Source organism: Pseudorasbora parva, chromosome 25, assembly GCF_024679245.1.
Source record: "Pseudorasbora parva isolate DD20220531a chromosome 25, ASM2467924v1, whole genome shotgun sequence".
NCBI classification, from domain to species: Eukaryota; Metazoa; Chordata; class Actinopteri; order Cypriniformes; family Gobionidae; genus Pseudorasbora; species Pseudorasbora parva.
In genome coordinates, this window is record NC_090196.1 from 4,748,281 (window position 1) to 4,770,641 (window position 22,361).

At 43.0% G+C, this 22,361-nt stretch overlaps 1 protein-coding gene across 3 annotated transcripts in view; it reads left to right on the forward strand.

Moving 5' to 3' along the window:
• The first annotated feature begins 6,675 nt into the window (after positions 1 to 6,675).
• The window catches only part of ccdc136a (coiled-coil domain containing 136a), a 44,388-nt gene continuing 28,702 nt past the window's right edge, over positions 6,676 to 22,361 (forward strand). For 2 of the 3 annotated variants that reach the window (XM_067436137.1, XM_067436139.1), the window contains exons 1-2: positions 6,676 to 6,804; positions 14,063 to 14,194. The gene's annotated coding sequence lies outside the window, so the exon portion shown is untranslated. The remainder of the gene's footprint in view (positions 6,805 to 14,062; positions 14,195 to 22,361) is intronic. The other variant, XM_067436138.1, reaches the window with a different exon arrangement.

The window sequence follows — 22,361 nt, forward strand, 5'->3', positions numbered from 1 at the left end:
ATTATAAAGTTTTACCAATGTAAATGTAATGCAATTTGGCCAAATGAAAAATTTAGATGTGATCAGTCACTATAAAATGTTCAATTAGAACAATTATTATTATTATTATTATTATTATTTTTTACAGTGTAGCAAAAAATACTTGTGTTGTGCCTGGCGTCACATTGCGCTGGGTGATAGGGCCCTAAGCTACAGACCTCATTAACCAGCAGCACATCACATTTACCTCTCTCAGGGACAGCTGTAACTGATCTACTGGCTGTCACAAAACCATTTCTTTGTCAAAGACTCGATTTATGAGGACTGCTTATATTATGTATTTATTCCAAGTACCATTATGCCACTCAGGAATCTTCAGTACTGATAAACGTATCAGTGTCATATTGCTATTATGTAAAATGTAGGGCAAACAGTTTTCAAAGCTTTTTGCATTTCATTATTTGTTGGCATGACAACTAACAGAGATGACACATGGGGTTATAGAGAGGAGAGGCAGTCCTTGTGAATGTGGCTGTTTGCTTGTAGAGATTTTTGTCCTACAACCTTCTCATATGGAATACAAAGGGTTTTATTTTAAAGTTACATAAAATCTAAGCAGTTGTCACATGCCTGTCCTGTCTTGTGTGCACTTGTGGGTTTTGTTATGTTGAGCATGTGCTCGTGTCCCTGTCAGTTCCCTCCCCCTTGTTATCTGATTATTGGTTAATTTGCCCCACCTGTTCTCCCTCATTATCTGCCTTGTTTGTTCCCTTTATAATCTCCTTGTGTTTGTCAGTCTGTGTTGGATCCTTGTGTAATGTCTGCGTCTTCCGTCCTCCCCGTGATTCTGTTGGTTTGTTTAAGTTTATATTTTATTAGTCTATTATGTGTTTTTCCCCCTCGTGGGTTCTTGATTTGAGTATTATGTTTTGTTTTTGTAAATAAATAATCCTTCTCCTGCACTTGAGTCCTCGCACCATTTTCCCTTGTCTGTGACGTGACAGAAGGATCCAACCATCTGAGGACTCAGCAGGACTTGTTTTTTTGTTGTTTGTTTTTCCCTTTTTTTTCCCTCATGGAGTTTGGGAAGAGACTACGAGTGATGCGACACCTAAACTCGAAGTACATCCGGCAACAGGGGTCGGATGTACAAGAGTTTGCAGGACTGTTCCTCAAGGAGGTCGAACATTTTGGGCTCAACGAGGCAGAGTGGAAGGAGACTTTTAACCTCTGCCTCGACATGCCCCTCTCTCCAGGGGTGATGGACAGGATGGGGAGTCTGGGGTTCTGGGAATTTGTCTACTGCCTGGGCCCCAGTCCTTCCATGGTGCGTGTTCCGGTGGTCCCTGCTCCGGTGGTCCCGAAACGGAGGAGGAGGAGAAAGGCTCCCTCCGTACCTGCTCCGGTGGTCCCGATTCCAGGGGTCCCAGTACCGGTGGATCGGATTCCGGTGGTCTCTTTGCCGGCGGATCGTATTCCGGTGGTCCCTATGCTGGCGGATCGTATTCCGGTGGTCCCTGTGCCGGTGGATCGTGTTCCGGTGGTCCCTGTGCCGGTGGATCGTGTTCCGGTGGTCCCTGTGCCGGTGGATCGTGTTCCGGTGGTCCCTGTGCCGGTGGATCGTGTTCCGGTGGTCCCTGTGCCGGTGGATCGTGTTCCGGTGGTCCCGAGTCCGGAAACGGCCTGGAGGGCTGTGATGGGATGCTTTGTGGTGGCAGTCCTGCATGCGTGGAAGGAGCACAGGGCTTTATCCGAAGCCCCGGAGGCAGTTCCGGTGGTCCCAGTTCCGGTGGATCGTGTGCCGGTGGTCTCAGTTCCGGTGGATCGTGTTCCGGTGGTCCCTGTGCCGGTGGATCGTGTTCCGGTGGTCCCAGTTCCGGCAGATCATGTTCCGGTGGTCCCAATGCCAGCAGATCGTATTCCGGTGGTCCCAGTGCCGGTGGATACTGCTGGACTGGAGAAGTTTCCCCAACGCCCTGCCTGCGCCGCTGAGGCGCCCTGCTCTCCCTGCGCCGCTGAGGCGCCCTGCTCTCCCTGCGCCCCTGAGGCGCCCAGCTCTCCCTGCGCCCCTGAGCAGTCCTGCTCTCCCTGCGCCGCTGAGGCGTCCTGCTCTCCGTGCGCCGCTGAGGCGTCCTGCTCTCCGTGCGCCGCTGAGGCGTCCTGCTCTCCGTGCGCCGCTGAGGCGTCCTGCTCTCCGTGCGCCGCTGAGGCGTCCTGCTCTCCGTGCGCCGCTGAGGCGTCCTGCTCTCCGTGCGCCGCTGAGGCGTCCTGCTCTCCGTGCGCCGCTGAGGCGTCCTGCTCTCCGTGCGCCGCTGAGGCGTCCTGCTCTCCGTGCGCCGCTGAGGCGTCCTGCTCTCCGTGCGCCGCTGAGGCGTCCTGCTCTCCGTGCGCCGCTGAGGCGTCCTGCTCTCCGTGCGCCGCTGAGGCGTCCTGCTCTCCGTGCGCCGCTGAGGCGTCCTGCTCTCCGTGCGCCGCTGAGGCGTCCTGCTCTCCGTGCGCCGCTGAGGCGTCCTGCTCTCCGTGCGCCGCTGAGGCGTCCTGCTCTCCGTGCGCCGCTGAGGCGTCCTGCTCTCCGTGCGCCGCTGAGGCGTCCTGCTCTCCGTGCGCCGCTGAGGCGTCCTGCTCTCCGTGCGCCGCTGAGGCGTCCTGCTCTCCGTGCGCCGCTGAGGCGTCCTGCTCTCCGTGCGCCGCTGAGGCGTCCTGCTCTCCGTGCGCCGCTGAGGCGTCCTGCTCTCCGTGCGCCGCTGAGGCGTCCTGCTCTCACCGCGCCGCTGAGGCGTCCTGCTCTCACCGCGCCGCTGAGGCGTCCTGCTCTCACCGCGCCGCTGAGGCGTCCTGCTCTCACCGCGCCGCTGAGGCGTCCTGCTCTCACCGCGCCGCTGAGGCGTCCTGCTCTCACCGCGCCACTAAAGCGTGCTGCTCTCACCGCGCCTCCCTGGCGCCCCCTGCACTCACCGCGCCTCTCTGGCGCCCTGCTCTCACCGCGCCTCCCTGGCGCCCTACTCTACCCGCACTGCCCTGGCTGCCTGAACTCTATGGGCCGCCCCGGCCGCTTGAACTTGGTGGGCCTCCCTGGCCATTCGAACTTTGTGGGCCACCATGGCCTCCTGAACTTTTTGTTTTCCTCGTTCCTCCCTTGTTTACCCCTCCCTTGTCTGTACCTTCCTGGTCTGTCCCTCCCGTCCCTCCCTGGTCTGTCCCTCCCGTCCCGCCCGGGTCTGTCCCTCCCGTCCCTAGTGGAGCGTCTGGTAGCCGCTCCTTAAGGAGGGGGTAATGTCACATGCCTGTCCTGTCTTGTGTGCACTTGTGGGTTTTGTTATGTTGAGCATGTGCTCGTGTCCCTGTCAGTTCCCTCCCCCTTGTTATCTGATTATTGGTTAATTTGCCCCACCTGTTCTCCCTCATTATCTGCCTTGTTTGTTCCCTTTATAATCTCCTTGTGTTTGTCAGTCTGTGTTGGATCCTTGTGTAATGTCTGCGTCTTCCGTCCTCCCCGTGATTCTGTTGGTTTGTTTAAGTTTATATTTTATTAGTCTATTATGTGTTTTTCCCCCTCGTGGGTTGTTGATTTGAGTTTTATGTTTTGTTTTTGTAAATAAATAATCCTTCTCCTGCACTTGAGTCCTCGCACCATTTTCCCTTGTCTGTGACGTGACAGCAGTGTGCTAGGTGATGATGCAGTGAGTAAATAGTTTTAGCTGTCATATTCATCACCCCTGGTATGTGTTCTTTCCTGTCTGTTATAATCTCTAACTGTCCTATTTCCATTGTACATTTTCCATTTAGTTGCTTAGCAACAATGCACTGCCAGAGGAAAGCCTGATTATAGGAATTACTGCTTCATTTTAAAAATAAAATATATAAATTAAATAAATAATATTATCAGGTTAACTTCCCAAACTAGCATATGCCTGTTTATGACAGTGAAAAATATTCAGATAATTAATTAAAAAAGTAAATATTTAGTGGTATATCTCTGCATCAAATGTGCATATCTATTGCAAACCAGACTACACTAAGCTCAAAAATTGGAGATTTATTTGTTTGTGCCTTATCAGACAGGACAGTAGAGACTAACAGTTGCACTGTGTGCTAACCACTAGGCCATCAGCACCGACAAAATTTGAGAAATATTTAAACTTTACTATAGAATATAATGTTTACATACAAGAGGTATTTGTCTTTGCTAAAGTGCATATAGACTATCAGTATTGAATAATATTGTGGTTGATTCATGTACTTAAACCATTAAAGTATCATCAAAGTAGATGCAACTATATCATCTGTATGATTTGTGAAAATATCATTCAGTCCGTGTTTGTTAACTTGGTCAGCTGATTCATCGAAAAGATCTTGAGTTCTTGAATCCAAATGGCTGCTCTGATCGCATGTTAACAGTTCAATGGGATTCGAATCTGATGACATGATGTAATGTATAAATTATGACTTTTTATTTTGATAAAACAATTGTGAGTTATTTCTTTAAAGTAATTCCTACCATCCGACTTTCCAGGCCCCGTGGTAATGTTCTGGTATCTTCCCCATGCACGCCCACACTGGAACAGAAGATCATTGCCCTGAAGCATTTTTTTTATTCCCACAAGACATGAGAACGTATGTGTGTATGTGTTGTGTGATGTGTTTATGTGTGTCCCTAGTCCCGTTTTACCCACCCACACACCCACCCACATCTCATAAAGCAGTGGATGGTTTGTTTACAAGCGCTCATCACAGCATGCTGAACTCTACAGAGGCTTTAGTCTGTAAAAATCCAAATGTCTAAAATTTCAAACATCTAAAATATGGAACATTCTGGTATCTCTTTAAGATGTAATATAAATGTAAATGTAAATTTGGCATGCTTTAATACTTTGATACTTTGCCAAGATTGTACTTGTAATACTTGTATAGAATGCCTAGGAAAAGTAAGCAATGTAATCACACACACAAAAAAAGTCATTTCTTACTTTGCCTACAAACGTCACGCATTCTATACAATACCTGCTTTTCACATATTGTCGGTAACATACAACTATTTGTTAATAAACACTAAAACATATCTCTGGTTTCACAAACAAGACTTAAGCCCAGTTCCAGACTAAACTGCATGTTTGAGCTGTTTTAACTGAAACAACACTGACATATCTTTAAAAAAACACTGTATTTCCAAAAGTACTGGACATCCCTCCAAATAATTGAACTCAGGTGTTCCAATCACTTCATGGCCACTGGTGTATAAATCAAGCACTAGGCATGCAGACGCTTCTGTGAACATTTGTGAAAGAATGGGCCGCTCTCAGGAGCTCAGTGTCGAACACAAAAGTGTGGTACCGGGATAGGTTCATATAACTTCCTCTACTAAATATTCTACCGTCAACTGTTAGTGTTATTATAACAAAGTGGAAGCCACGAAGTGGTAGGCCACGTAAAATCACAGAGCGGCGTCAGCACATGCTGAGTTGCACAGTGCGCAGAAGTTGGTAACTTTTATTGCTACAGACCGTCAAATTTCTTGTGGCCTTCAGTAGCTGAAGAACAGTGCGTAGAGAGCTTTATGGAATGGGTTTCCATGGACAAGCAGATCATCCAAACGTTATATCACTCTAGAGTAGTGGAGACGTGTTCTCTGGAGTGACCAATCACGCTTCTCTCTCTGGCAGTCTAATTGATGTGTCTTGGTTTGGTGGTTGCCAGGAGAACGGTACTTGCCGGACTGCATTGTGCCAACTGTAAAGTTTGGTGGAAGGGGGGTTATGGTATGGGGTTGTTTTTCTGGGGTTGGGCTTGGCCCCTTAGTTACAGTGAAATGAACTCTTAATGCTTAAACCAAGACATTAGATATTTGGACAATTTCATTCTCCCAAATTTGTGGGAACAGTTTGGGGATGGCCACTTCCTGTTCCAACACGACTGCGCTCCAGTGCACAAGGCAATGTCCATAAAAACATGGATGAGTGAGTTTGGTGTGGAGGAACTTGACTGGCCTGCTCAGAGTCCTGAGCTCAACCCGATAGATCACCTTTGGGATGAATTAGAGCGGAGACTGAGAGCCAGGCCTTCTCGTCCAACATCAGTGCCTGACCTCACAAATGCGCTTCTAGAAGAATGGTCAAATATTCCCATAAACACACTCCTAAACCTTGAGGAAAGCCTTCCCAGAAGAGCTGAAGCTGTTATAGCAACAAAGGGTGGGCCGACTCCATATAAAACCCTACGGATTAAAAATGGGATGTCATTAAAGCTCATGTGCATGTAAAGGCAGGCGTCCCAAAACTTTTGGCAATATAGTGTATGTCAGTGCCATTGCTTTGTCTCAAGATGCACAGCAGTAATCTTTATTTTTTTATTAGGAAAATGTAAAAAAGCCCATTAAATGTCCTAATTAAACTAAGGCCTAAACCTGGCTTAATCTAAGCCATGTCTGTGAAACCAGGCCATAATTGACTGTTCACCCAGGCAACAGATTTCTTTCTCTACCGGTTTCATGTCTCTTGTAACACTCGCTGATCTTTTTCTTCTTGCGTAGTAAATAATTTAATTTATATCAAATTTTAATGTCCATTTATTAATTTATTTTATGAGTAGCTGTGTAATAAATGGCTCCACTTTGCGTAGGCGTCCTGCTTGCCCTGTCGGGTTTATTTCGTGGTTATGACTGGCAGAGTGAATGTTATCCCTTACATAATTTGTTGGTGAGAGAGAAAGAGAGAGCGAGAGGGAGGGATGGAGCAAGAGAGTGAGGGCAAGAGTGTGTCAGTGTTTCTCTCTTCACTCTGTACACTCTTCGCTGTGGTTATCATGGACATGGATTCATCATATCAGCAGGTAAAGAATCTGTTCCTAAGGTTATACCGAAGCTTCTGCTGAATGTTTTGGTGTGTGTGTAATTTCATTGCTTTGTCTTTTGCGGGTCTGAATTCTGTTTATTTGTTCTGTCACTAGCTGTTTTTTTTTTCTTTACACGGTCAAATATTTTTCATTAGCATAACTAAAAAAAGGAGACCAGTTGCATTGTATGACATATTGTGAGTATTAATAATTTAAGTAAACAATTTTGCTTAAGTATCTTTTTTTTCCCAAAGATGTTTTTGTAGTTTTATCAGAAGATAAGGTGAAAATGCAGATAAAGTAAAGATGAACAGTTCTCAATTCTGTCATTGAGATTTTGCCACCCAAATGAAATTGCTGGATCTGGAGCTCAGTTGAACAGGAAGTTACAAGAAGTGGTGTGTCATATTTCAATGGTGTGATAAAAATACACAAAATGCTAATGTTTATACTGAATGCTAGCAAGGTTTGGACATCAGTATTCATAACAAAACTGATCCATTATGTGCAGTAGAATATTTTTCGAAGAGGACAGGTAAAGGTAAATCCTATCATTTTACCACCTTTAGAGCTCATGCAGTATTACGAGTGCTGTATGATGAAAATTAAATGTGTGTTGGATTGAACCTTTACTATTAACGAATAACAAATTCATATTTTGATAACAAATTCATATTTTATCATTCAAGTGTTGATTTGTAATAGAGCAGAATCTCAGAAGGTATCACAAACAAACCCCTTTATTATTAGTGGGCTTTGAAACAGATAATGCATATATTCTCTTTTCCATTAATTAATGTGTTTTCTTTGATCCTCCTCCGTGTTCACTGCCTCATTTCACCCCTTCACTCCAGTTCTCTGTTTCGCCCACACAGCACATTGTTGTACCTGCCAATTCACAGCACCCACACACACTCTCGCCCACGAACACCCATCCACACTAATGCAGTGATGCCCTGAGCCCCCCTACACACACACATTAACACCAATAACGCAAAAGAGCAGAGATGCCTTCAGCACTGATGAGCTCGTCCTAAACTCTTACACAGAGAGAGAGAGAGAGAGAGAGAGAGAGAGAGAGAGAGAGAGAGAGAGACCCCTTTTCCACCAGAATGAACCGGGTGCTAGTTTGGAGCCAGTGCTAGTGCCAGTTCAGTTGGTTCGACTTGAGAGCCTTCTAAGAACCGTTTGCTTTTCCACATGCTAAGAGCCACAACAGAGCCAGGTCTTAAGTCATACCAGAGTCCTGCACGGGTCCATCCCAGACCCGTTAATATTTGCCCGTTACCCGATCTGTGCCTGCAATAAATCACACACGCTAAAATTATTCCAATTAAAATGCTTTATTTTTTTTTATCTTGCACCTCTCTCAACATCACAACATCGTCATGAATGACTCGCTGTCATTCGCTCCTTTATAGGCTCGCTGTCAACAATTTTATATACTCCACTCACCAATTTTTACTTTTACTTCACCCATTGCTAATCCTACCACGCTCACTCCATCTGGGCTACGAGTGGCATCAACAAAAGTCACAGTGGTGGTGACGTGATGGGTCAAATAGCATATCGTTGTTGCGTATATGTGCAATGGTAATTTGGACATAGAATTTGTAATACAGAATGTTCGGGGGGGAAGAAGGAGGACCGAATCGTTTTTCGAGAACCGGCAAACATTTAAAGACTTAACCAAACAAAATGAAAATAATGCGGGCAGCCCCTCACGGACATCTGCCACGCACACATATAATAAAACAAACACAACTCAACGTAAAATCCAGGTCTGGTGATCTCTCGTCCTTTATTGGTGTCGCTCATCCTTATACCTCCGAGCTCCCTCAGAGGACTCGAACTGCTTGAAATCTGTCAATATTCTCTCATATGATAATCTCTGTGCAATCTAGTTCAACAGTTTCCATAAACTTTAAGTGTCTTAGGGCCGTGCGATGCCAGTCGCGACTCTAGTGTTTATGCTAGTTTCAGCCTGACGCAGTTATCATTTTCACGTTCAGCACGTCCCCGCCTGTGTTTTTTTTTTTTTTTTTTTAAGTTGCCAGTTACCGCCAGGGTTTTTAACCATTTTCACCAAAATGTAATAGCCCATAGAATATTTTGTTTTATGAACATCTGCATGCAATACATCAAAATAAAGAGCTGACCCTCTTATTAAAAATAAAAATAAAATTAAAAAAAATAATTCTAGCTTTATGCATTCTTGTTTATCAACATTTGAATATGAATCAGTTTCATATTCAAAAAGTTACATTTTGAACAAAAAGCTGAAAAAAATCACGTTTTTCTGAAAAACACGTTTCCAGATCCGAGTCCATCAACCCCTAATGCTTCCACAGTCCTGTAGCTCATCCTGGGTCCACATTTCATTCACTAACATTATATATTTTTGATTCATATGCTGTTTAATGATGATGATCTGGTTATTTTTCATATATCATTACATACGATCGCTTGTTTTACGGCGTCTTACTCGTGTGTTTTGATCAGGAGATTCAGTACTCCTTCAGGAGATGCGTAATAGCGCCCCTCTAGTGTCTAACAGTGAAAACACAGAAACCCGGCAAATTCAGTGTTTGGCCTGGAAGCGTTTTCTCAAAAATAACGAAAAAATTTGTGTTTGGCAGGGAAAGAGTGAAAAAGCAAATGCACTCGTGCCCATCTGTTTGCTCATGGGCATGCTGGTCTGAAAGGAGGTTGTGTTCAGGCCAAACAGCAACCTTCCCAGGTCTCTTGTGAAGCCAATACTTAAACTACAATTCATTGACTGGCCACTAGAGACAGGCTCAAGAAGGGAGCAGAATCTCATTTACCCCTCATTTTCCACCAAGGCAGTGCTGGTGCAGGTTCAGAGCCAGAGCCTAGTTACAAATCGTTTCTTTGTCTTTCCACAGCCAAAGCACCAGCTCTGAAACAGGAAAAGTGGTTCTTAAGTAGCACCAAAACATTGCTGGGCTAGAACCGCTTGCGTCAGAGGCTGGGGGCGGGGTTGCTGTGATCAACAAGACGAACACAAACTTGAGACCACCATTTTTTAAATAGCATCTGCTACATTGTAATCTCCATCTATACAAATCATGGTGAGCTACACGAATGCGTTGGATTTGCGGTGTTTTGATGCCGATGTAGGATCATAAAGCCATGAGCCATTGTTGATGGAAGGCTTGTTCGAGATGCATCAGCATGCGCTGTGCAGCCCGATCACTGTATGACTTCAAAGTACAGCGAGATCAAACGATTTCGAAGGCCTTGTGTCCACCAAAGCGTTTTTTCACGCTGCTGGCTGGCGTTTTCAGTTGTTTTCAATGAGAGCGCCGCGTTTTTAGAACGCCTGGAGCGCACCGAGGCGCTGAGCGAGTGTTTCACGCGCTGAGCGCTCAGCGTTTTTACTGGTCGCCGAGAGTTGAAGAATGTTCAACTTTGAGTAAAACGCAGCGCTCATCACTGTCACTCTTCACTCGGGCGTCCAATCACAGTAGAGAAGGGGCGGGACAAACACAACACCGACCAACTGCCACATTCTGCGTGTCGTCAACAAATGACAACAAGCAATTATAACGGAATAAAATGATTTAAAACAAAAGCCAGAGCAAATACTTTACATTGTATCTGCAAGTTTATATAGAATCAATACAGGAACAAACTACCTGTGAAATTAGAAAGACCTCCGCGGATTTTCTGTATCATAACAACAAGCAAGTCTCAACTGAGGAGAAAAAACGCTGCCTGCCAAAACGCTCTCAAGCTCTCACAGCGAGGCGTTTTCAGCAGAGCGCCTAGCGTTTTCTGCTGGCTAAAAACGCTTTGGTGGACACACGGCCTTATTATGCTTTTGAATCACGCTTTATTTTGATATTATACGCGGATCAGAGAAGCCTGGTGTGTTTGTATTTCATGCTGCCTCGCTAGCGTTCCTGAGAAAGTTGAGACGTATACAGTGACGTAAGACCTGGCTCTGTGCTGGCTCTCTAGCCTGTGGAAAGCCAAACCCATTCTTAAAGGCTCGTCAGTCGAACCAAGTTAAAACTGACACTAGCACTGGCTCTGAACTAGCACCTTGTTCATTCTGGTGGAAAGGGGGTAATTGAGCCCCATGGTAAAAAAAAACAACAACTTTACAGCAGAAAAAAACATGTTTACACAAATTGTGGTTTTGGTCTACACGACTAATTTTCTCCTTCAAAAACTGTGATTTTTTTTAATAACTCATTCATTTACATTTACCTCTTTGCCCACTGTCAGTTATCAGGGAGTAACAAACTGCCAAGATACAATGTCAAATTTGACACTTCAAAAAAAAAAGTATTTGGTTCAGGTCAGGTGCTTTGTTGGTGTGTTTGTCCTTTGAGGAGCTGAAAACGACTGCGCCATTGACCAACAAATATTTGCTCTAAAGTCAATAGTACAGTATTTTTTATTTTATTTCAAAGGCGTGTTAGTTATATACGCCTATAGGCGGGTGCAGTACGCACATACACTTTGCTTATTAAACACACAGAGAGAGAGCAGCAGCAGAACACAAACATTTTAAAATATTAATAGTAAAAGGATTCTTCTGGGGAAAAGGGTATTTCCTTTCACAAATTTGGCCATGAAAATAGTGAATCCGCTGCTCCCTCCTTGGCACCTTATCTCACTGCTGCTAGGTGAGCTACAGAAGTAATATGGTAAAGTAAGTGCAGTTGTGTGAAGTTCACATGCAATTGTCTACCTCATGATATCACTGGAGATAGTGATACATTTTTTTTACCATCATGTTTTTTTTGTTGTTGTTTTTTCAGTGTGGAGGAGGATGAGTTCTAAAACGTATCTGAAAAAATATATATTTAGAATTTAAACTGTACAAATATGTAGGTAAGACAAAAAAAAAAAACTATGCTTTTTATACATTGCCAGGACCAGTAGGTATTCAATCAGTCATAACACAGGCCTGGAATTAGAGCCATCGCAGAGCCATCACTAGAAAATCCTCTTTCTTTGACCCAGAAAGAGAAGCTGCAAAATATTCTGGGGCCTTTTTCAGATGTATTTACACCTCTCCCCTGATGAATTAAAGGGGGGGGGGGGTGAAATGCTGTTTCATGCATACTGAGCTTTTTACACTGTTAAAGACTTGGATTCCCATCCTAAACATAGACAAAGTTTCAAAAACTAATGTTGGACGTTTGATGGAGTATTTCTGTGTCAAAAATACTCCTTCCGGTTTCTCACAAGTTTCGGAGAGTTTTTTTCGAGTATGGGTCCGCTTGACGTTAATAGAGCGGAAGGTCCTTGAATGGGCCGTACGGGCTCTTCTCTCGGTAGGGCGCGCACGCGCGTGACTAGAGCGAGAGAGGACATGCACGCCCATAAACACTCTCAGCTGCAGATCCAGTCGTCGTTATAGTCCGCGCCGCGCTCCACTTTATTCCTATGGGTGACGTCGAGCGACTTCAACGCTTCAGCACAGCATTCTGGGAAGGCAGCGCTGCATTTGAACTGATTTGAACGCAGAAATGATGGGAAGCTTCACAACATCGTTTCAGTCGCGACGCAAAAGTGGATTTACACGCCACTGCTGTCAGGACTGCACCAAATCATACCAAAGAAGTGTGTTTTTGACGGAGCGGTCACAAATGTTGACAAGCCACTAAATACATAAATACAGTCCATACCACAGAGACGGACGTCCTGCTGTTGCCGTTTCTCCTGTTCAATTTATTTCTGCCTCAGATTTGATTCTGGATCATTATCTGTATTAGCTGAGATAGCCATGGGTTTCTCCACGCTTGAGGACGTCACCGCTTTGTTCGCGATCGTCATTCTTTAGCTCCGCCCACACGATACGCCTCCAGGCGCTCGGTTTTTTCCTGAAAGACTCGGTACAGCCCATATTTCTTTTATAAATATAATAAAACTAAAGACTTTTCGGAGATATGAAGGATGCAATACTACTCTATAGGTACTCAAGATTGACATGAGATTGACTGAAACTGAGTGTTTCACCCCCCCCCCCCCTTTAATGTCATACAGCATGATTATAGAGCATCTCTAAAGAGGCTATGCGTAAGATTCAAAGTGAGGCCAAGTAAGGTTCAAAAGCCAGACAAGTTCAAAAGATGTTGGAACTCAGGTGACAAAGGAATCAAGAAGTATATGGTCTAGCCCAATTGTGATTACCAATAAGCTGGACCACACCATGAAGTTTTGTAATTATTTAAAATTTGAGCAACATCATTTTGTGCCCTATGAATTAGACAACATATTCAGTGACTCCAGTTTTATTTCAAACCTGACCTTACCTTGGTTCTAAAGGGAAGCTAGAGCGTGCTGAGTACACTCAAACAAAAGGACGAAAACTGTCCGTTTAAAATGTTATTATAGCATATTGACCTCAAAGATTTGGCTATGCATGTTGCAGCATTGAGCAATGTAGCCAATCACATGTGTGTTGATCTCTTGAACACTGGCCTAACTAAAGTTTTTGTTAAGTGCTGAATTCTGTATGCATGCTAATCCTCCCATTATAACAATCAAGGTGTAGACACAATTTATATATCATATAAAATATATTAATTTTGCAGTAAAGACAGCTTCCTTTGTAATGTAAGTTTTCACAAGAGTGCAGCAGAAGACGGTGAGAATGTGATGAAACAATGTGAGGGACAGCGTTTTAGCGATTCTAAAGGGAGCACAGTTTGTGCGCTTTCTATGTATAATCCTACTGCATACTGGCATTCACCTTCAAAATTGCAATGATTAACATCTGCATCACTAATTTCAGAAGCACCCTTAGTGATTTGATTCTGGAACTTGGCCTGCTTCAGTTATTCCTTGTTAGTGGTCCCAACCCTGGAGTATGCCCGGCACTACACAGTTTAGATGTCTCCCTAATCAGTAACACCTGATTCAACACATCAGACCTCAGATGAGTGTATCAGAAAAGAGAAACATCCAAAATATGCAGAACTGAGCACTCCAGGACCAGGGTTGGGAACCACTACCATATATCATGACTTTTTAATGGAACCATTAAGGAAGCTGGAGAATTGGGAGGAATAAGAACACATAATTGTTAACCACTGATTAGATTCTGGTACTGGGCCGGCTTCAGTAAAGAAAGGCAGTGCTCAGTTTTCTAGGGGGTCATTGGAACTGCAAGTGATTAATGGATGTTGCAGCCTTAAAAAAAATATATGACACATTTGTGGACAAGGTTGGCAAGATACTACTGTTTGATTCATTCTTAACTTCTCCTCAATAGCTTTTACTCTAAAGGACCTGACAAAGAAACAGAGGCGTTTCTACCTGCCTCAAAATTTCATCAGACCCTTCATCTTTCGGACGGACACATACGAAATTGGATTTTGGGCTGTCCTTACACAGGCCATACAAGGTAAGGAGACTCCTGTGATTCATTAGCCATAAGCTGTCTCCTGCAGCAATGCAGTTACTATAGAGAGATGCATTGGCCATTAAATGGGCTATCCAGTAGCCAATATGTTGCTTGTTAGGTAAGGGAGCAATGAAAGCAAATGGCAAGCCTATTCAGGATGTTTTCCCTTTTTTAGGCCTCGTGAGTTACTGGTACATCACAGCCCCCTATATCTTTTTTTGTTCCTCATCCTTTTACCACATTTCAGTCCTTCTAGCATCCTCCAACTTACTATTACCCGCCTCACTTTTCTAAAGAAAACTTCTTAGAGTTACGTATGTAACCCAGTTCCCTGAAATGGGAACGAGATGCTAATTTAGACATAATCAGCTTTGAACTCTCTGAAGGAAGATGTCCAGGCATGCCCTAAGCGTGGCAATGCAACCTATCATCTTGTTTCAGGGAACCAGGTTACATACGTAACCCTAAGACTAGGGCTTGCATAGACTAGTTGAGTAGTTGAGAGATAGACTTCAACCACTTGTTGGCACTGTCGGAAACAATCGACTTTTCGGGCTTGCATTAGCCATAAATTAATTCAAAACAGCGAACTTCACCAACAGACACCACATCAGATGTGTGGAAGTGATTCATCTAGAACGACAAAAATATTGTAATTTTTCAACTCTGTAAGACTACTTTAAAATACAACAGCAGTATGACCACCCTCCACAACCACCTACGACTGAAACATTGAAGCAAATAAGCATTGGTGAATTCTGTAAATGCCGGATTACAAGGAGGAGAAGACAGGTAATAACAGATTTACTTGTGGATTTTATAGTGAAGGATATAAAACCACTCTCTGCAGTTTCAGGACAGGGATTAAGGGGAATTATCAACTTCTTTCAACCCACTTACACCATTCCATCGAATGCCACACTCTGGAAAGCTATACTCATATAGTTTGCATATGCAATGCAAATTTTAGGATTACAATGTTGTGTGCAGCTATTTATTTGGCTTTACTCCATTACATGAAAATTAGAATAAGTCATAATAATAATATTTTGAGAGTTTACTTATGTATGTAATAAACATTTATTGATAATAATTACATTCACCTAAAGGATTATTAGGAACACCTGTTCAATTTCTTATTTATGCAATTATCTAATCAACCAATCACATGGCAGTTGCTTCAATGCATTTAGGGGTGTGGTCCTGGTCAAGACAATCTCCTGAACTCCAAACTGAATGTCAGAATGGGAAAGAAAGGTGATTTAAGCAGTTTTGAGGCTGGCATGGTCGTTGGTGCCAGACGGGCCGGTCTGAGTATTTCACAATCTGCTCAGTTACTGGGATTTTCACGCACAACCATTTCTAGGGTTTACAAAGAATGGTGTGAAAAGGGAAAAACATCCAGTATGCGGCAGTCCTGTGGGAGAAAATGCCTTGTTGATGCTCGAGGTCAGAGGAGAATGGGCCGACTGATTCAAGCTGATAGAAGAGCAACTTTGACTGAAATAACCACTCGTTACAACCGAGGTATGCAGCAAAGCATTTGTGAAGCCACAATACGCACAACCTTGAGGCGGATGGGCTACAACAGCAGAAGACCCCACCGGGTACCACTCATCTCCACTAATAATAGGACAAAGAGGCTACAATTTGCTAGCCTGGTTTTACCAGACTCTCGTACATTTCATTTGTACATAGAGTCTGGCCACTCTCCATTGACAAGGGTTTATTTCCGCGAAGGCAGGCACCCTGTTGAGGTTTAAAACTATTGGATCTGCCCTGAGCCACTCTGGATCTGCCATAACCAATCGCTAACGTTTGGTTGTGAAGTATGTCATGCGCCCTTCGCCTGTTTCACTCATGGAAATCCAACAAAATAAAAGTGCACATGTGCATGCTACCTCAGTAATAAAACTATAGGATAAAACCTAAAACTCGTGCATTCGGATTGTGATTTATTCTCGCCACGGTGGAGAGGAAAGTTCTGTGATCGGAAACGCGGCGCTCACGCGGTCCGTAACATCATTGTATGCTGTAAATAAAATGTCATATGCTTGGTATGATAATAAATGCTGCTATAAATAACGGACCAATTCAAATGTTTAAGGGATTTTATTTTAATTTGTTTGAGCGGTGATGAAATATATTGCTCTTCTAAATACTTGCCAGCATTTTTAGGAAATACAAGTCCAGAAATGCATTCAAATAACAGCAAAGCAACCGTATGGTGTTCTGCAGTGGTCAAAAATGATTACAAACAGTGCATTTTGAAGTGATATATTGTTGAAAACTCAGAGATGTGGATTCGGACAGCTGTTACATCAACACGACCTTGCGTTTGTCAAAAGCAGTAACGTTAGGTAACTTGGCCGGGGATTTTTCCACGGGTGGTGAGAGACGGACGGCAATAAAATAACTGACCAGTCCCTGTAACTTAAATGATGGCAATACCTTCCGACCCCACGAGAAACAGTTACCGTCCGAATAGCTTCAGCCAACTCCTTCATCACTAACGAAGCGATCTGGAAAATCAAACTTTTCCCGAATTTACCCTGTCGGAGGGCCACCAACAAACCCCAGCAAAGACTGTTATTTCTCCGGCTTTAACTCCTGGATATTTTCGGCAGCAGTGCCACAATGCAATGAATGGTTTAGTTTGCATCTTTCTCCGCTGCCATTACTGAACACATCTCAAACTAGCGCTCCACATCAACGTCATCGTTCTCAGCCACTCCCTCTGTTCGCTGATTGGACCGGTAAAAATTTGTTCGGAGAAAACCTAAGACTACAGATTTACATAGGAAAATGAAAATTGAGCGGAAGTACGTAGGAGGGCAGAGCCAGGCTAACAATTTGCACAAGCTCACCAAAATTGGACAGTTGAGGACTGGAAAAATGTTGCCTGGTCTGATGAGTTTCGATTTCTGTTGAGACATTCAGATGGTAGAGTAAAAATTTGGCAAAAACAGAATGAGAACATGGATCCATAATGCCTTGTTACCACTGTGCAGGCTGGTGGTGGTGGTGTAATGGTGTGGAGGATCCTGCTTTAATCCACAATCTGATAAATTGGGGAGTGTGAAAAATTAAAGAGAAATAGTGGTTTGCTCTTTCAACTCTCTCCACCTCATCTCACATCTGCCATGCTCTAAATCCTAAATCCCCCTAGGGAGCAGAACAAAGGTGCTTTCAGGAAATCTGCCAAGCAAATATTCTCCAGCTCCAAACTGCATTGGGCAAAGGTGGAAAGCGGGACAAACGGCTGGACGTGCAAATGTTTGGGCTTTGTTTCTGTTTGATCGAATTGTAAATATATCTATTAAAATACTGATATTCTGCTCTATAACTCCTCCCTGAACCTCTTGCTGCCCTGTATCTCACTCTTTCATTGGCTATCTGTCATCACGATGTCATTTTCAACTAATAACTAATTTCGCACAGCAGGATTATGAATCGCTGACAGGTCAAGTTATTTAGCATGCCAAATGTCTTGTGGACATCGGCAACCTGTCAGCGTTTCTCTCTTTTTGTGTCTTTGATCATTCACACTTTGTGACAATTCGCCTATGATCTCGGGCATTTGTCAGTGATTTTGCAAAACCTGTCAGCGAGTCAAAATTGGGGCTCAAATCGGGCAGTGTGAACTCTGCTTTAGAGAAGTCTTCTTCAGTTTTTTTCAAATTAGCTCAGAGGGGAAATATTAATAATTATTCATAGCTCATTGTGAAGGTGGGACTGCATCAAGGATCAGCTCTGAGCCCCTTCTTGTTTGCGGTGGTGATGGACAGGCTGACAGATGAGGTTAGACAGGAATCTCCATGGACTATGATGTTTGCGGATGACATTGTGATCTGTAGTGAGAGCAGGGAGCAGGTGGAGGAAAGTTTAGAGCGGTGGAAGTTTGCTCTGGAGGAATGAAGGTTAATGAATGTTAGTGAGAGCAAGACAGAATGCATGTGTGTGAATGAGAGAGAACAAAGTGAAACAGTGAGGTTACAGGGAGAAGAGGTAAAGAAGGTGCAGGATTTTAAGTACTGAGGCTCAACAATCCAGAGCAATGGGGAGTGTGGAAAAGAGGTGAAGAAGCGTGTGCAGGCAGGTTGGAATGGGTGGAGAAAAGTGTCAGGTCTGTTGTGTGATAAAAGTGTACCAGCAATAATGAAAGGAAAGGTGTACAGGACAGTAGTGAGACCAGCGATGTTGTATGGTTTGGAGACAGAAAAGACAGGAGGAAGAGCTAGAGGTAGTAGAGCTAAAGATGTTGAGGTTCTCTTTGGGAGTGATGAGGTGGTTGAGATGGTTTTGACATGTTTAGAGGAGGGAGAGTAAATATATTGGTAAAATGATGCTGAGGTTAGAGCTGCCAGGCAGGAGGTCAAGAGGAAGACCAAAGAGGAGGTTTATGGATGTAGTGAAGGAGGACATGAAGGTAGTCGGTCTGAGAGAAGAGGATACAGAGGATAGGACTAGATGGAGGCAGATGATTCGCTGTGGCGACCCCTGAAGGAAACAGTCGAGCGGAACAGAAGATTAATAATGCATATTTTAATCAGTTTAACTGATGTGATGATATGAATTAGAATAACTTGATGTGGCTACATTAACATTACAATCAATTAATCCGCTCATACCATGAATGCTCAGTACTGATTATTAATTAATTCTAAGAAATTGATATTTTTCATTAGCCTAGAAATCTAGATGCACCCTGGCCGCAGCAAATCTAATCTGCCGCAAGTGTAGTCAAGCAACTCTCAAGGTGTGCTTGCGTGCTTCTAGTAAACACAGAAACTGGCGAACGGCGGTCATTCGAATCAGCTTTGACCGCGACTCTGGAAGACTTGGAGTTAAGCTTTTCTCTGAGAAAAGAACAAAGAACGGCACTGAAGTCATTCTTAAGAAGGGAAGATGTGTTCAGAGTTTAGCCGACCGGATACGGCGAATGTTTAATCAGTCAGCGAGCTCTGCTTCACCTTCGTTGCTCTGGTTGGTTGTAGCGCTATCCTATCGCGTGCAGAGGGAGTTTGAAAGACAACCGTTTATCCGCCCCTCAGATTGAGCTGTCAATGGTGAGTTTCCAGACCAAACATCTTGATGTGGGTCTGGCTTGTCAGGCTTATTTTTCATGGCTACAAAAAATAATTCTTCCTTTGTAAGTGCTTAGAGTGCATAGATCGATAATTTAAGTGACAATTTGTTTGCAAGCAGGGAGTCAGAACCAAACATATATTGTGCACTAACATGAACACACACCTGGTAAGAGAGAATGTTAAAGTGGTTGGAAGAACCGATATAAGAACAGATGGATGAAGAGGGTCTAAAACCTGGGAGGAACCATCATTGATAGACTTCTTTGTCAGATCAAAGGGGTTTACAGTTTTTCTATAGTTTACACAGTGATTTGTATATTGTACGTTCCTTGCATGTAGCCTGAGCAATAGAAGAAGAGCGTCCGAGGTGAAATCGCAGGAGAAAGTCTTGATAGTTTGATCCAAAGTTGTTGCAATCGATTTAGTCTGCATTGACTGAAGAAGAAATTATGACCTTGCTTCGTTGTTTTGACTCCATTGAGGTTGAGGAAGTTGCATGACGCATGAGCAGTAAGGACCTACTGGCCCAAAAGCCGTGTGGTGGCCTGCTAGCTGGCTGGCCAAGATGAGGTGCTGGTTCAGCCATTAAGAGAGAAGAAAGAGAAAATCTGTGTGCCTCCCCTGCAAGAACTCCCACTCTTTATAATCGAGTTAACCAGTGGGATTGTTGGGATTTCCCATTGGGAAATTCCTCTGTGGGAGATTAATGGCTCTTTGTTTCAAGCATGATTGAAACTGGGTTTGTGCCCATTTATACTCCAATTAATACAACAAACGCACACTGCTTCATATGAGGAAGTAACATACACAAAGGTGTAAGTTGTGAAACAAGCATTCATTTAATAGGAGACATATATGAGGTTACATGAACAAGTTGGTCATAAGACATGCATAAACGAAACACCACACAAGAGCAGTGGCGGCGCCAGGGGGGGCTAGGTGGTGCTGCAGCTCCCCCTATATTAGTCATAGCACCTGCCCAGCACCCCCAAGAAATGTCTGTAATTTTTTATATTCATATTTTAAAGTCATGTTTGAATATTCTCTCATGTTTTTAAAATTTATGAGGAATTAAATAATAATTTAAAATTATATTTTAGTCTTAAATAACATGAGGCCCAAACAGGTGATCATCTTTGGCCAATGGGCTCGGCGCCCGCGAACCTCTGAGCTTGTTTTTGATAGCGAGTTTTAGCAAAGTAAAATAACGTTACACCAAAATGGATCGTTTTTTGCTCCCTAAACATCCACGTTCTGAGTCATATCCTGAAAGGAGAAACGAGACTGTGAAGGTGCAGACACAACACTCGACATCACAGAGCCTCAAGAACAAGACAATTCTTAAAGACAGAGAATCGGCGGCGGCGGTTTTCATTGAGGATGCTAACGTTACAGTCAGTCAGTGTTGCCAACTCTCACGAGATAAATAATCAACTGCAGCTTCAAAAACAAGCCCAATATTACTATATTATTAATTATTATCATATCAATATAATTTATGATCAACAATTTATCAATAAATGAGCCTGCTATTAAATTGAAACCTTTCAGAGTTTGAAAAGCAAAAACAGATGTGATATTACAAAATTATTCAAATTGCAATAAAGGCTGTGAACAGAAGAGGTTTGGAGATGGAAAAAGTGATGTGAAGGCTAATTATGGTAACCCATAGTCGGAGTTAGTGCACACATTAGCAGTGGTGAACATGCACACATTTTATTTTATTGTTTTATCATAGCCTGCAATGATAAATACATTGAGATTCTTCGGAATTAAAAAGTACATTATAAATAAAATCTATTATTATCATTTTTTTTTTTTAAATCGGTAAATTAGGTGCCTCTCCTCTGTTTCTTCCGTCTCTGTACATGTCTTCTGGTTGTATTGTTTGTAAAACAAAAAATGTATTCGTCTATTTACGTCTACGAACTATCATTACGTGCATTTATAATGTCCCAGTCTATGGTCACATCACATGCTGCACGTTGAACGCAATTTTTCTTCAATGAGGAGCGAGGCGGGATGTATGAGGACGAATTGCAGTATCGTTGCATTGAATGGCCATTAGATGTGAGAAGACCGTGTCAGCAATGTACTGGACAAAACAGCAACTATTAAGAAACAAAGTTGCTTGTCATATTTTCCTAACAAGCAAACACATTTTAAAAAATAAGCCCAAAAAAACGCAACCCACGACTCAAGATTTTTAACACGACTTGCCCAAAAAGAAGCCCAAAGTCGCGTAACACGTGGACTTGGCAACTATGGTTACGGTTTGAGCTGCAGGTGATATTAGCAACCATCCTCAAGAGAGCCCAGAATTATATTATATTTAATATTAATTATATTTAATATTAATTATTAATTATAATTTATAATTTATATATATATATATAATAACACAAAGCACGCAAAATTCAAAGCACCTTCTCTTAAGTGTTAAGCATCCCCATAGCACCTGCAACAGAAAATCTCTGGAGCCGCCACTGCACAAGAGACCCCTTACAAAACAATTTAAATTGTTTATTTAACAATATATAACAATTTAAATACACAATGTCCTGGGGTGCATGTTTATTTATAGAACGTTGTTTCTATAAATTAATGCAGAAATGTCTTTTTAAGGGCATTTACTCCCTTTTCAAAAAGAATCACAGTCACAGCTCACTGGAAAATCCTTAAAGTCTTATCTAATGGTAACAGATGGGTTCCTTGCTCATCTGGGGGGTGTTTTTACCAAACTTTGTAGGAAGATCAAGTTTGCTGGATCATTCATTAAATAGAATGAATAAATAATTGTGTCTGATTTGTCATCAGCCTCTCCTTTGACTTTATCTTTCAGCCAGCAATTTTTTTTTTTTTTGAATATTTTTTGTTATAGAAATGTGTCTTTTGGCTGTTTTTTGACTGCACTACACACTTAAAGGAGTACTTCAGCGCTGGGAAGATGAATCTGTACTTAAACTGGGTCATTAATGTAGTAGAAATGTGAAATTATTTTTGAATTTGGTGCTTTCTAGACTGAGAAAAGACAGAACGTGTTTTTGTCTCATGGGGATGAAAGACAACAATTCCCA